Source organism: Schistocerca americana, chromosome X (assembly GCF_021461395.2).
Source record: "Schistocerca americana isolate TAMUIC-IGC-003095 chromosome X, iqSchAmer2.1, whole genome shotgun sequence".
In the NCBI taxonomy this organism is placed as follows: domain Eukaryota; kingdom Metazoa; phylum Arthropoda; class Insecta; order Orthoptera; family Acrididae; genus Schistocerca; species Schistocerca americana.
The window spans coordinates 584137320-584154660 of record NC_060130.1 but is presented as its reverse complement, the minus strand read 5'-3'; positions in this window follow the sequence as shown (position 1 = coordinate 584154660).

The following is a 17341-nucleotide window of genomic DNA, read 5'->3' as shown; positions in this document are numbered from 1 at the left end:
TGCGTTAGACCGCACAGCCAACCAGGCGGGCTATTTTGATCATTACTGACATCAGCTTTTGCTTTCTTAAAAGAAATATCATTCACACATCAGTTCTGTGTTGCTTCATGGACTGTAGGCTCTTTATTATCAGTAGGCTCTCTGTTATCAGTATTATTCACTTGTTCTGACTTGGCTATTGTGGTTGCATTATTGTTTTCTTGTCCAAATTCAGTTTGGTTTTTAATGAATTTAGGGAACTGTGACACACTGATTCTAATTTTGAATATTTGTACCAGAGCCTTGCGTTACAAACTCAATAATCAGCTCATGCTTTGCATTTAAGCTTTTAGTGGGACCACTCTTAGCAGTCAATACATTACTTTTATGCACTTTTCCACTTTTTTACAACATGATTTTGTCAGATGTGACCTACCAATGTAAACGTGTTATACACCCATTCTAGCAACCTCTACAATTGTAGGATCCTCCCAAAAGTATCATGTAACCCATACAGTTGAAACTTCATCCTTTGAGACTGTTGGAGGTAGAGGCATTGTTTTTCAAATTATATAACTTTAGGTGAAGGAATGCAGTGTAGCTCTTATGAAAGACCTGCTGCCAACACTTTCTTTAGGAATTTCAAAAAACAATCTTAAATAATATTAAAAGAGAGAAGGACCAATTCCACATTCCCTTTTAAAATAAATTAGGTGATACCATATTATTTGTTAGAATGGGAACTAATACAAAAATGCAGCACATTTAATATTATTGCAAGATCATTCTGCACAAAAATTTCTGACAGGCTGAAACTGCGTGCCAGACTGAGACTGGGTGTAGAACCCAAACTTCTGATTTCCATGGGTGATGCTCCTAACAACTGACAATCTTTAAGGATGTTGATGTCAACTGAAGCTGTGAGGCAGGATGAAAAGTATGCATAGATAATTCTGTTGGTTCATTACTTTTGAAAGGCAAGGCTCTAGCTTTAGGTCCTGGTTTATTTGGATGTAAGTTTCATAACAACATGCACTCTGTTGCAGAGTGAAATATTCATCTCAGAAACAATTTCTAACCCATGGTTAAGGTATTCCTCCTTTATATTCATTCTCCAAGGGCTCAAGGACTGCCAGTGAATAAAACGCATGTGGTTTATTCCCAGGAATCTATATGTGAACTCTTCTTCAGTGAGGTAGCGACTGGAATTCTTATTAAACTGGTGGATAGGGAGAATTGAATTGAATTGAATTGAATTTTATTTGATTCTGTAAGATTACATTGTGTACAGCAAATGTATGTGTAATATAGGACATGTCAAAGTATTAACATTCTTTATCACTTATTTTTCTACATCTTTAGCTTACATTTTTACATCACTGATAATGAATAACAATATATACAAATTTAATGGGATAAGTATTCCGCAACACTGTAAAACTCTTTTTCAGTGAGATAGCCTTTAAGTTTCTTTGGAAAGTCATTGTGAAGTACACTATCTTGCAGGTTTTTGGGCAGACTTCTTAGTAGTCTGATACCAGAGTACTGGGGTCCTTTTTCTAGCATTGCCAGACGGTGGTGTATGCTCCGTACTTCATTCTTCCTTCTTGTATTGTGGGTGTGTACACTAGCATTTGTAATCCAGTCCTCACTACCAAGAGGGGCTACTCAGGAGGACATCATCATCAAGGAAGAATAAAACTCTTATTCTACATGCTGGGTGTGGAATGTTAGTTCTCTTAATCACACAGGTGGATTGGGGCAAAGGAAAGAAAGAGCAAGCCACTTGGTAGAATTCTGTGCAGAACATAACTTAATCATAAATAATACTTGGTTTAAAAATTATGAAAGAAGATGGTACACATGGAAGAGATATGGTAACACAAGAAGGTTCCAAATATAGTACATAGTGGTAAAACAGAGATTCTGAAGTCAGATTTTAAAGTGTAAAACATTTCTATGGGTGGATGTGTACTCTGGCCATAATTTATTGCTATGGACTGCAGATGTGAACTGAAAAATCGCACAAAGCTATAAAATTAAGGAGATGGGACCTGGATAAGTTCAAAGAACTAGAGGCTCTTGATAGTTTATTGGGAAACATTAGGCAGCAATTGACTGAAACAGGAATAAGGAACACTACAGGAGATGAGTGGGTCGCCTTGTGAGATGAAATAGTGAAGGTAACAGATTATCAAATAAAACTGCAGACATGAAGCAGGTAAAAGGAAATACAGACATCCAAAAAATGAGACTGACAGGAAGTACAAGATGGCAAACCAGAAATGGCTTGACAATAAATGAAAGGTCATAGAAGGGGAAAGATAGATGCCACCTATAGCAAAATTAAAGAGACCTTTTGTTAAGAATGTATTAACTACAAGGCAAATACATTGAACTGTGGAGTTTTGACACTCTCATGTAACTGACTAACTGATTGTTCAACTACACACATATATACACTCAACAGATAGTGCAACATACATGCAAATTTTTGTAACATTCATTATTAAGAACTTTCTCAACATTGTCAATAATCTCATTATAAATCTACATTCCAAGATGCCTCCTTACATTTATATCACAATCAAATTACACTAACAAAGCTTAATTAAGTACACTGAACATTTCTCCAAATCTTACAAACTTATCCTTTCTCAAAGATTTGGAAAAAGTTTTGGCTTCATTGTATTCTGAATCTACTTTTAAAATGTCTGAAATTCCATTCATAGAACATTTATTCATAAAATGATAGTGTACTTCAATATACTTTGAATTGTTAGTAACATTACTGGATCTGGCAATACTGACTGCCTTTGAGTTGTCTTCATATACTTTAACAGGCTCATCAGATTTTGCATCAGTGGTGGAAAATTTCAAAGTTTCCATCATAACAACTGGTGAATAAATATCTCCATGATTTCATTTTCTCAAAAGCCTCAATGACAGCTCCAGACTATGCTACATACTCAGCACAAGTAGAAGATATTGCAGCACTTTCTTGTTTCTTAGATCTTCAAAATATTACATTTCCAAATAATCTAATTACATAACCTGGCATGGACTTACACTCTATACAATCAACTTCACAATCCACATCTACAAAACAGTCTAAAAGATCAATTTTTTCAAACCTTCCATGCATTACCCTTAAACCTTTGGTCAGATACAAATATTTCAGCAAAAAAATTGTTCAAATGGCTCTGAGCACAAGAACTTAGAACAACTTAAACCTAACTAACCTAAGGACATAACACACATCCATGCCTGAGGCAGGATTCGAACTTGCGACCGAAGCAGTCATGCGGTTCCAGACTGAAGCACCTAGCACTGCTCAACCACAGTGGCCGGCATATTTCAGCATTTGCAAAACATGCTTAAAGTGAGTATCTTTATAACAGTTTTGAAATCTACACAAATAGTTTAAGCTGTAACTTATATCTGGCCATGTTGCTAAGCTAATGTACAAGAGAGCATCTGTCAAGTTTCTGTACCTATTCTGATGACTTACATCTTGTGCTGGGTCAAATTAACTTCCACAAGTGTATTATACAACATCAAATCTTCAGTCTAATACTTCTTAACTAAAGATTCAATATAGGTTTCCTGACTAAGAGTCATTACACTCTTTGCATAATTATAATCAATATTTATCCCAAGATAATTCTTTACTTCACCTAAATATTTCATTTGAAATCACTTGCATAATAGGTTCTTGATTTCTTGTACTTTGCCCTTACTATTGCAATAAATTAGCAAACCATCAACAAAACCAGTTATGTAGATCAAAGAATTTACATTATATAGGCAATAATCATAATTATTTTTTAATACACATGCTATTTAAAATCTCATCCTAACAAATGACCCATGCTCAAGGCCTTTCTCTCAAACAATACAATATCTTAAATAACTTACAAACTCTATCTATTCCATCCTTCTTTCCTGGAGGCTGCTTTACATAAATTTCTGAGAAATGTTTATTATTAAGAAACACATTCTGTACATTAATTTGTTCTATAATGAAACACTTTTGATAACAGTATGACAGTAAAAATTTAAAAGTTTCCATCATAACAACTGGTGAAAAATTATCATCCATGATTTCATTTTCTCAAAACCCCTTCAAAACTAATCTTGCTTTACAAGTGTTATATGATTTACTTGTAAAAATGCACTTTACATCTATAACATGTTAATTCACTACTTTAATTATTAATTTACATGTTTTATTTTAATTTAAACAGTCAGTTTCCTTACCTGTTGTGTTGTAATTACGTATAAGTACAAGCTGACCAGTAGACTAAACACAGCTTTACGAGGTGCGACAATAAAGTAATGAGACTGATTTCCTTTGCAAGATGTGGCAACCCTGCAGGCTTGCGTAGGCACAATATCTTTGATTTTGGTCTATAAGCTACTTCTAGTCCAAGCGGCCCAGTCATGAGTTGTACTGTAATGAGTTAACACATGTTTGCGTCTCTCATCACAGAAATGGAACCGCATAATATTGCGCAACCGTAAGCCATTTATTTTTGCGTTAAACTGAATGAAAATGCGATGACAACTTATGGTAAGCTTCAGAAGACTTTTGGAGAGGAAGTTATGTCAACAGCTCAAGTTTTTCATTGGCGTAAAATGTTTAGTGAAGGAAGAACGAATGCTGAAGATGAAGACCACAGTGGACAACCATCAACCTCATGGACGGATGTCAACTTGGCCAGGGTGCATGAACTCGTATGATCTGATCGAAGATTATACTTAAAAATTATTGCAGAAGAACTGAACATCAAACGAGAAATGGTTTGTCTAATAATAACTGAAGATCTCAGTATGAGAAGGATTTGTGCAAAAATGGTACCCAAAAATCTCACACCACAACAGCGAGAAACACAGAAAAATGTGGCACTCGATCTGTTAGAGCAAACAGAAAAATATCCAGAATTGTTGAGCTGTGTTGTCATGAGTGATCAAAGTTGGTTTTTTCAGTATGATCCAGAGACAAAATGCCAAAGTTGGCAGTGGTGCTCAAAGGGATCAGCCAGACCAAAAAAAGCTCACATGTCAAAGTCAAAAGTGAAATGCATGCTTGTGCGCTTCTTTGATTCCAAGGGAATTGTCCATAAAGAGTGGGTGCCTCCTGGACAAACAGTTAACCAATATTACTACAAAGAAATTTTAGAAAGACTTCGTAAAAGAGTTCTTCACATCTGTGCCAACATTGCTGATAATTGGATTCTGCATCACGATAATACATCATCCCATACTTCTCTGTCAGTACAGCAATTTTTAACCTCAAAACAAATTTCAGTACTACCACAGCCACCTTATTTACTAGATATCACTCCGTGCAACTTTTTTCTATTTCAAAGAGTCAAGACAGTGGTCAAGGGATGCCATTTTCAAACAACACAAGATGTCTAAAAAGTTGTGATGAGGGTCTTCGAGGATATGAAAGAAGATGAGTTCCAGAAATGTTACCATCAATGGCAGAAGCGCTGGAAAAAGTGTGTGCAATCAGAATGGAACTACTTTGAAGGAGACAACACAAAACTTGATTAAAACGGTTAGCAACATTTTTTTCACATCAGTCTCATTACTTTATTGTCACACCTAGAATTCCATGGAAGCATTAACATCTTGAACATGGTATTTAAGTAACATTCAGCAGGAACCAATTACATACACAAAGGGCTGTAGCAATACATATAGAGAACTGACGCTGAATGTAGCTCAGCTGATGTATAAAATGCATGTTTGACCACCAGCTGCTTTTACTTTAAACCTAAATATTGACTGGTTTCAGTCATGGACCATCTTCATGGATAAGGGTTAACATGGTTTAAGCCACAACATTACATTTGAATTTATTTAAATAGTGACAAATGTAATGTTTTGGCTTAAACCATTTTAACTGTTATCCATGAAGGTGGTTCATGACTGAAACCAGTCAATATTTGGCTTTAAAATAAAAGCAGCTGATGGTCAAACATGATTTTATATATTACTTGATGGTTGTTCATAGTCACCTCCAAAAATTTAGCTCAGCTAGCCTTAAATAGGCTTGGGACCCATGGTACAATGTGACAGTGACCTATCTCTCTCTCTCTCTCTCTCTCTCTCTCACTCTCACTCACTCATTCACTCTCACTCACTCACTCACTCACTCACACACTCACACACACACACACACACACACGGGCTGAGGAGTCCTCTGCTGATGACATAGCACTCCCACACATGCTGCCTTCTGAAAGCATGCAGTGTGTTACTGCATTCCTCCTTTATTAGAGAGATCACTGATTCTTGAGATGTCCATGCTGTCCTCCTCATCTGCTGGACTCTGGCTAAGGTGGGCATGCTGCAATGGTAGCATACAGTCTGAAGTGCTTCAGGCATGGACACATTCTGTGCCCTCCTTCCCTTGTCAAACCATATGGCAACACCAGCAACACCGGGGCTGTTTCGATGTGGACTTCGAGTATCAGCTCTGGTGATGGTGCTTGCAGTGTTGATGGTACTGATATCAGCTGTTGCTCAGGAAAGGGTGATGGAAACCCTGATGAAAGTGTTTGAAGCAATAGAGGAAATTTTGGTTTGGCCACTGAGGATGGATGCCCTCGACCACACAGAAATAGAGAACCAGCAGCAGCAGGTGATGTGAAGCCCGATGTGGATGGGGTCGAGGGACAATGATGTGACATCAGGGAGTGCCCAGCTATCCACGTGAAGGTGAATCTGATCATGGTGCTGTGAGCAGAGACCGTCCTCCGTGCAGATGTCACAGAGATGCCGACCCCAGCATCTGGCAATGACAGCTGGAATCCATTTAGGTTGGCATCCAAAACCACACACCCAGACAGCCATACCCAGCCAGAAGAGGCACATTGGCTGCACAGGTTGATGTCCAGGTGGAAGATGCGGGAGGTGTGGCAGTGTACATGATGGGCACCTGTGGAGTAACTCCACTGTGCTCTTCTTGCCGAATGGTGCAAAACAGTACAAGGAGAGAAATTTATCTAGTGCAATGTTGGACCAATGGTTGGCAACATACTTTTTCATCTGAGTTTTGAATATTAGCACTAGGCATTCTGCCTCACTGTTAGATTGTGGATGCAGTGCCGGGGTGAGGATGTGATGGATACCACAGGAATCGCAAAATGCTGCAAACTCTTGTGATGAAAATTGTGGACTATTATCAGACACTTACACCATGGGCGAGCCCTCGAGTGAAAATATTTTGGACAGGGCAGTAACAGTGGCAGTTGTGGATGTGGAAACACAATGAATGTCATAAGGAAAATGAGAATATGCATCAACAACCAACACCCAATAAGTTTTGAGAAAGAGGTCAATGAAATCCACTTGTACATGGTCCTATGCATGCAACAGCATCAGCCAAGGAGACAATGATTCCCAGGGATTGATTGCACACTCTGTACAGGAGGCAACTAGGTGAGAAATGTCAGCATCCTAGCTGGGTCAAAACATGTGTCAACAGGTCAACACATTTGTGCATGAAACATCTTAATGATCTGCATGAAATAAATGGAGAACCTATGAACAAACACTGAGGGGCCACATGATCCATGTCTAAAAGCAGAAAACCATCCATAACAGAGAGTTGGTGTTGAAAGACGTAATTATTATGGAGGGGCTGGACACACAAGAAGGTAAATGATAATAAATTGAAACCCTCAGCTGCCGACAGGTGTTGTTGATATACCTCAATGTGGATAGCTGAAGATGTGTTCCCCAACCGGGACTTGAACCCAGGATCTCCTGCTTACATGGCTCTGTTTATTGAGCTCCCAAAAGCAAATAACCTAAAGTCTCCAGAAGTGTGTATAAATAGGGATCTCAGTAAAAGTAAAATGGATTTATTCCGCAGTAAATTAAGTATAATAAGCTGGCCTGTAGACTACAATAGTTCAAGCTCGATTAACTATGACAAATTCTTAAATTGTTTCTTAGAGGTATTTAATGAATCATTTCCTCGTAGATATAAGCAAAAGAAGGTTAATGGTAAACTCAAATGGATTACAACAGGAATAAAGATCTCTAGTGCCAGAAAGAGAGAGCTCCACAATGAGTTAAAATCAAACAGAAATCCAGATTTTGTCATTTATGTCAAACAGTATAAAGCTGTATTTAGGAAAGTTGTAGCGGCAGCTAAAAAAATGGCAAATAATAAATTCATACGAGAACACAGAAATAAGACAAAAGCAGTGTGGTCAGTTGTTCAGTCTGAACTAGGAGCCAAAGTAAAAATTCATGAGATTTTGAAAATTAGACATGAAAATGAAATTATAGTAAACCCTGTTCAGATGTCAAGTTGTTTCAATGAATTCTTCCTAAACGTAGTAAGATCGGATGTGGATATGACATTCTATCAGGGCATCACAAATTTGGAAAACAGCCAGAACACATCTTTTAAACAATTCGAAAAAATAACCCAAAGGGATGTGGAAAAGGAAATATTGTCTCTAAAAAACAAAACCTCACATGGGTGGGATGAAATAACAACATCTGTAATCAAGTATGTGTATGATATTATTTCCCAACCACTGTCAACTATTATAAATCAATCTTATGAACAGGGATGCTTTCCAGAGGTATTGAAATATGGTGAGATCAAACCTCTATTCAAGAAAGGATCGACAGAAGATATGGGGAATTACCACCCTATCTCTCTCTTGCCGGTCTTCTCTAAAGTGTTTGAAAAGATTGCAGCAAAACAAATTAATAACTTTCTTACTGTAAATGATATAATTTTTAAAAACCAGTTCGGATTCCAACAGGGTAAAAGCACTGCGAATGCTATAAATGAGTTTATCCAAAAAATATGCTCCACGTTAGATAAAGGTAGAAAGGTCACAGGTATATTCTGTGATCTGACTAAAGCTTTTGATTCAGTGAACCATGCATTACTCCTCCACAAATTACAGATGTATGGAATCAGAGACACTGCTTTAAAATGGTTTAGCTCTTACCTGTCAGGTAGGAAACAAAGAGTAATTTTAACTTCAAATGGAACCAATTATTCATCAGACTGGAAAACAGTTCCCCAAGGAGTCCCACAAGGTTCGATATTGGGTCCCTATCTGTTTCTTTTTTACGTAAATGACCTACCACTTGCTATTGATGTTCATTCAGTCTTATTTGCTGATGATACATCAGTTCTAATTGAAAATGAGGTATCTGAAGATATTCCAGAAAAAGCCAAAAACACTTTAGAAAAACTTGAATCTTGGTTCTATCAAAATGGACTAAAACTAAATGTAACTAAAACCAAAATGATGCAATTTGAAGCTAAATCAGTAGAAAGGAGTGAAATAAAGATAACTTGCAATGATCAGGATATCACAGAAGCAAACCACGTGAAGTTCTTAGGCCTAAATCTTGACAAAAATTTAAATTGGAAGGTACACATAGATTACTTAGCAAATCAACTGAACAACTTAGCATTTGCAGTGTGTATTTTGTCAGGTGCCACAAACATAGATACCAGAAAGATAGTTTATCACTGCTACTTTGAGTCAGTTATTCGTTATGGCATAATCTTCTGGGGAAATTCAGCAAATGTCACTAGGCTCCTAGTATTACAAAAGAAAGTAATTAGAAACATGTGTGTTGCAAAAAAACGGGAATCCTGTCGACCACTGTTAAAAAATTTAAAAGTACTATCTATCCCCTCACTTTACATATATGAGATGGTGGTGTTCCTATATAGAAATCAACATACACTAGACAATTTCCGTTTTGACCACAACTACAGCACTCGCCACAGAGATAACTTCAAACTTCCAACACATGCCCAAACGCCAGAGTATATGGGGTTAAAAATTTTCAATAAAATAAAAGGCAGTAATATATTTAAAATGGAGATTGGTTCACTGAAAAGATTGCTCTTTACTCTCCTGGTGGAAAAGTGTTATTATTCTGTCGATGAATTCATTGAGGACAGCTTCACAATCTGAACACAGGGATTGTAATACATTTATTATTTTATGTACATGTGTAGCTGTAACTTAGAAATGTAAAATATAATGTAAACTTTTGTAGTTCCCTTAAAAATGTGAAAAAAGTTTCTTTTGTAAACCTTGACATGTCTCCTGTACATCAAATCAAATGATTTGAAAATTGTATGTAATGAGATGAATAAACCACATAACACATAACACATAACATAACATGGCAGGCACTCTATCCATCTGAGCCACCGAGGACACAGATGAATAGTGAGACTGCACAGACTTATCCCTTGCATGCATCCCATGGGACCCACATTCCAAACTATCCACAGTCTACATATGTAAAGTTCCTAATAGATATTTACCCATCCACTCATTACTCGCACCAACTAAGGTGACGATTCCCATAAGAGTTAGGGCAATCTGTGCGCATTCGCACAGATGAAGGTCAATGGCCGAGTAGCCTTTAACTATATATGAAGACAGCAACTGTTCTCGAAAGAACAGACACCATTGATGACCGTGCAGCTTCTCTAGAATAAATGATAATTAATTGAAACCCTCAGCTAATGATAGGTGTTCTTGATATACCTCGATGTGGGCAGGTGAAAATGTTTGCCCTGACCAGGACTCAAACCCAGGATCTCCTGCTTACATGGCAGATGCTCTGTCCATCTGAACCACCGAGGACACAGATGCATAGCGTGACTGCACGGACTTATCGCTTGCACACCTCCTGTGAGACCAACATTCCCAGCTGTCCACAATCTACATATGCAATGTTCCTAATAGATATTTACCCAACCACTCATTATTCGCACCAACTAAGGTGATGATACCCGAAAGAGTTCGGGCAACATGTGCGCATTCGCATGGACAAAGGTCAATGGCCAGATAGCCTTTAACTATACAGGGTTGTCCATCAATAGTGACCGGGCGAAATATCTCACGAAATAAGCCTCAAACGAAAAGTCTAAAAAGAACGAAACTCATCTAGCTTGAAGGGGGAAACCAGATGACGCTATGGTTGGCCCACTAGATGATGCTGCCATAGGTCAAACGGATATCAAATGCGTTTTTTAAAATAGGAACCCCCATTTTTTATTACATATTCATGTAGTATGTAATGAAATATGACTGTTTTATTTGGACCACTTTTTTCGCTTTGTGATAGATGGCGTTGTAATAATCACAAATGTATAAGTACATGGTTTCACATAACATTCCACCAGTGCAGATGGTATTTGCTGCGTGATACATTACCCATGTTAAAATGGGCCATTTACCAATTGTAGAAAAGGTCGATATCCTGTTGATGTATAGCTGTTATGATCAAAATGCCCAACGGGCGTGTGCTATGTAAGCTGCTTGGTATCCTGGACGACATCATCCAAGTGTCCATACCATTCGCTGGATAGTTATGTTATTTAAGGAAACAGGAAGTGTTCAGCCATATGTGAAATGTCAACCACGACCTGCAACAAATGATGATGCCCAAGTACATGTTTTAGCTGCTGTCATGGCTAATCCACACATCAGTAGCAGACAAATTGCATGATAATGCTACATCAACATCGATTGCACCCGTACCATATTTCTATGCACCAGGAATTGCATGGTGACGACTTTGAATGCTATATACAGTTCTGCCACTGGGCACAAGAGAAATTATGGGATGATGACAGATTTTTTGCATGCGTTCTATTTAGTGATGAAGGTCATTCACCAACAGCGGTAACGTAAACCAGCATAATATGCACTACTGGGCAATGGAAAATCCACGATGGCTGCGACTAGTGGAACATCAGCGACCTTTGCAGCTTAATGTATGGTGCAGCATTATGGAAGGAAGGATAATTGGCCCCCATTTTATCGATGGCAATCTAAACGGTGCAATGTATGCTGATTTCCTACATAATGTTCTCCCGATGTTACTACAAGATGTTTCATTGCATGACATAATGGTGATGTACTTCCAACATGATGGATGTCCAGCACATAGCTTGCATGCTGTTGAAGCGGTACTGAATAGCATATTTCACGTCAGGTGGATTAGTCAGCTAAGCACCATACTATGGCCCGCACGTTCACCAGATCTGACGTCCCCGGATTTCTTTCTGTGGGGAAAGTTGAAGGATATTTGCTATCGTGATCCACCGACAATGCCTAACAACATGCATCAGCACATTGTCAATGCATCTGGGAACATTATGGAAGGTGAACTACTCGCTGTTGAGAGGAATGTCATTACACATATTGCCAAATGCATTGAGGTTAACGGACATCATTTTGAACATTTATTGTATTAATGTGGTATTTACAGGTAATCACGCTGTAACAGCATGCGTTCTCAGAAATGATAAGTTCACAAAGTTACATGGTTCGCATTGAAGCAACCGAAATAAAATGTTTAAAAGTACCTACATTCTGCATTTTAATTTAAAAAAATCTACCTGTTACCAATTGTTCGTCTAAAATTGAGAGCCATATGTTTGTGACTATCACAGCGCCATCTATCACAAAGCGTAAACAGTAGTCCAATTAAAACATTCATATTTCTTTACTTACTACACGAATATGTAATAAAAAATGGGGGTTCCTGTCTAAAAAAAAAATGCAGTTGATATCTGTTTGACCTATGGCAGTGCCATCTAGTGGGACAACCATAGCGCCATCTGGTTTCCCCCTTCAAGCTAGACAAGTTTTGTTCTTTGCAGCTTTTTCATTTGGCACTTATTTTGTGAGATATTTAGCCAGATCACAATCAATGGACCACCCTGTTCTCGAAAGAACAGATACCACTGATGACTGTGCAGCTTCTCTGGAGTAAATGATAAATAACTGAAACCCTCAGCTGTTGACAGGTGTTGTTGATATACCTGAATGTGAACAGCTGAAAATGTGTGCCCAGGCGAACTTGAATCTGGGATCTCCTGCTTACATGGCAGACGCTCTATCCATCTGAGCCACTGAGGACACAGATGAATAGCGTGACTGCATGGACTTATCCCTTGCGTGCCTCCCATGAGACCCACATTCCCAACTGTCCACAATCTACATATGTAATGTTGTGAATAGATATTTGCCCATCCAATCATCACTCACACCAACTAAGGAGACAGTTCCCGTAAGAGTTCAAGCAACCTGTGCACATTCACACGGATGAAGGTCAATGGCCGGGTAGCCTTTAACTATATATGAAGTTAGTAACTGTTGTCGAAAGAACAGATACCACTGATGACCAATCAGCTTCTCTAGAATAAATGATAATTAAATGAAACCCTCAGCTGCTGACAGGTGTTGTTGATATACCTCGATGTGAACAGCTGAAAATGTGTGCCCAGACTGTGACATGAACTCGGGATCTCCTGCTTACATGGCAGACGCTCTATCCATCTGAGCCACCAAGGACACAGATGAATAGCGTGACTACATGGACTTATCCCTTGCACGCCTCCTGTCAGCAGCTGAGGGTTTCAATTAATTATCATTCATTCTAGAGAAGCTGCACGGTCATCAATGGTATCTGTTCTTTCAAGAACAGTTACTATATTCATATATAGTTAAAGGCTACCCAGCCATTGACCATCACCTGTGCGAATGCGCACAGGTTGTCCGAACTCTTATGGGAATCATCACCTTAATCGGTGCGGGTAGTGAGTGGATGGGTAAATATCTATTAGGAACATTACATATGTAGATTGTGGACAGCTGGGAATGTTGGTCTCACGGGAGGTGTGCAAGCGATAAGTCCGTGCAGTCATGCTATGCATCTGTGTCCTCAGTGGTTCAGATGGACAGAGCATCTGGATGGGTAAATATCTATTAGGAACTTTACATATGTAGACTGTGGATAGTTTGGAATGTGGGTCTCATGGGATGCATGCAAGGGATAAGTCTGTGCAGTCACACTATTCATCTGTGTCCTCGGTGGCTCAGATGGATAGAGCGTCTGCCATGTAAGCAGGAGATCCCAGATTCGAGTCCCAGTCTGGGCACACATTTTCAGCTGTTTGCATTGAGGTATATCAACAACACCTGTCAACAGCTGAGGGTTTCAGTTATTTATCATTTATTGTAGAGAAGCTGCAGGGTCATCAATGGTATCTGTTCTTTCGAGAACAGTTACTATCTTCATACGCGAGAAGGCGGTGAATCTAGCAAACCATGTTGTATGAATGTTATTATCTCCCAAAAAATGGCGTCCAAAGCTATAGCCTTCATGCTCCATGTGCTAATTACAGGAAAACCACGAACTGTCTGCTATGTGGTGACATCAATGTGGATAAAAAGCAATTCCTCATAATCAAATCCTGGATCTGGAGTGACGGGCATGTAGAACAATGCAGTGGCATTTGTGTGCTGATTCACAGACTGAAAATGAATCTTGTAATTGTAACACGAAAAGAAAAGAGCTCAATGTTGAATGCAATGTGCTCCCTTATCCGCTAATGATGCAAAAGAACAGAATAAGGAAACCAATAGTTTGTGAGCACTGACCAGGTGGAATTTGGCACCATAAAGGAAAACATGGAAGTTCTTCACAGCATGTACAACAGCTAAAGCTTCCTTTTGTATCTGAGAGTACTTAGTTCGAGCAGGAGTCAGAATCTTCGAGACATAAGCAATAGGCTGCTCAGAACCATCAGGTTATCTATGAGCTAGTACAGCCCCCAAATTGTATTGTGAAACCTCAAGTCGAGGCCTGGTTGGTACGCCAGTAAGCAGGGCACAGACTGAAACATGGCCTTAAGACTGGAAAACATGGTTTCACAAGCCACCAGCCAGTGAAACTGAGCGCTTTGTGCAGCAAAGCATGTTATGGGCTCCATTATTGCCACTGTCCCAGGCAAAAATTTATGGTAGCCGGCAACTTTGCCTAGAAAATCTAACTGATGTAGGGTATAAAAGCAACATGATAGCAGAAACATGTTCATGCAGGGGTCTGAGACCCTCATGAGAAACTTCAAAACCAAGATAAACAATAGAAGATTGAAAAATATGACTTTTTCTAAATTACACTTCAATCCAGCTGCTTGGAGGATGGAAGAAAGAGTATGAAGATTTTGTAAATAATATGACTTTTTCTAAATTATACTTCAATCCAGCTGCTTGGAGGATGGAAGAAAGAGTATGGAGATTTTGTAAATAATATGACTTTTTCTAAATTACACTTTAATCCAGCTGCTTGGAGGATGGAAGAAAGAGTATGGAGATTTTGTAAATGTTCCTCAGTGGAGTCAACTTGAAACTACAATGTCATCAAAATAGTTTGCACAATGTGGCACAGCCATTGTAAGCTGTTTGCAAAGACATTGAAAAATAGTGGGAGTCCGACGACTCCAAAAGACAACTGCAAGTATTAGTACTGTTCAAAAGGGCTACTGACGACTAACATATGTTACGACTCTGTCTAAAAGGAGTTGTGAATAGGCATCTGACAAGTCAATTTTTGAGAAGTATTGATCATCTGATAACTTCACAGAGTTCATCTGGGTGCGGTATCATGTATGTATCCACCGTAGCTTGTGTGTTCACAGAAACTTTAAAATCATCGAAGAGGTGTAACCAGCCCAACAGTTTCTTTACTGTAACTAAGGGGTTAGTCCATTCACTTGATGCAAGCGGACAAACAGTGCTGAATTCTGTAAGACAATGCAATTCATCTTTGACTTGTTCTGTGAGTGCCACTGGAACCAGACAGCCCTGGAAAAATGAAGCTAAGAAGAAGATTTATGGGTAATGAGCGCTTGAAAATTGTGTATACAGCACTTGTTCAGACACTAAATTTGCTTCATCTGAAATGGTAAAACCAAACAACTTAAAAGCATCTAATCCAAAAAGGTTCTCTGTATGCGCATTATCTATAACAAAAAATGTAAGTGACCGGACTATTGACTTGTAGGTCAATGGGGCAGAGAATTGACTGAGAATAGAAGTACTCTGTTTATTGCAATTTATTAGCTTTTATGACACAGGGAGAAGTAGAGGGGAGCCCAAGTTCAAGTAAGTTTGTGAGTTTAACAAGTTTACTGCATCTCCTGTATCCACTTGCATGTGCAGAACTATAAAATGCAGAAACATAAAATCAATGAAAAGCTTGTTTGTCACAACAGAAATATCTGATACAATGTTAATGTCCATATCTACATCAGGCTCAATGTGCTGACTTTTTGTATTACAAACAGAAGCATTGTGGCCTTTTTTAATGCAATTATGACAGGTAGCCCAGCATTTTGAGCAGTCTGGGCACTCATGGTAATGAAACAATAAGGGCAGGACAGGAGCATGGAATGCATACGCTGCTGTTTACTGGCCTGTTTATCTATTTGGTGCAGCTGCTGCTGGGAGTGAGGCCAGCTGCCTTAATACTACAATTGTGTGCAGACCACTATAGCTATATCCTCCCTCTGTTAACTGTCAGAAGCTTGGTGTGGAGGAGAGGGTTGGGTTGCTGATACCTCACACCATTACTCAGTTAGGTTATCCACACCCCGTGACATCTCAAATGATTGTGCAACAGCTAAAACATTGGAGAGGGATGAGTTTTCACACTGCAGGGCATATTCTCACACCACACAATCTGGAGCTACACAAATGATAGCATTTCTCACCATCTGATCAGCATATGGCTCTTCATACACATCAGACATGCAATGACAATGATAACTTAACCCATGGAGTTCAGCTGCCCATTCTTGATAGGACTGATATGGTTGCTCGCTACAGCAGTAAAACTAAACCCAGGATGCATTAACATGGGTTTGCTTACAGTAATATTTTGAAAGAAGTTCACGCACTTGGTCAAACATTAAAGAAGACAGATACTGCAAAGGGGCAAGCTGACATAGGACTTGATTCAGTCTTGATGATATCCATGAAAGGAACAAGGTATGACATAAAATAGCATCAGTAATTCCAAAAGCTTGAAAGTTTTGCCGAACTCATTTCTCATATACATCCCATTTCTCAACAGACTCATCGTATATAGAAAAGAGAGGTGGATAAACTATGGAGGCCATGGAGGGCAAAACAGCAGATGACACACCACCTACACAAATTAGAGGCCAATGATTGAAGACATGAGTTTGATTGTCCAGCACCTGTGATTGGTGGTGCAATGCCATGGTAAATGATTCTTGTTGTTTAACCAGGTGATTTAAACTGTCCTCCATAACACCATCAGCCCTCATGAGAGTAAGCAGAAGATCAACCAGAGTAGAAAACTTGCATGGAGAACAGGACCACACTCGTCATCAACTCTGTTGTAATTAGTTATAACTAAAACATGACCAGCAGACTGAACACAACTTTATTCCACAGAAGCATTAGCAACTTGGATCCAATATTTAAGTAACATTCAGCAGGAACCAATTACGTACATGAAG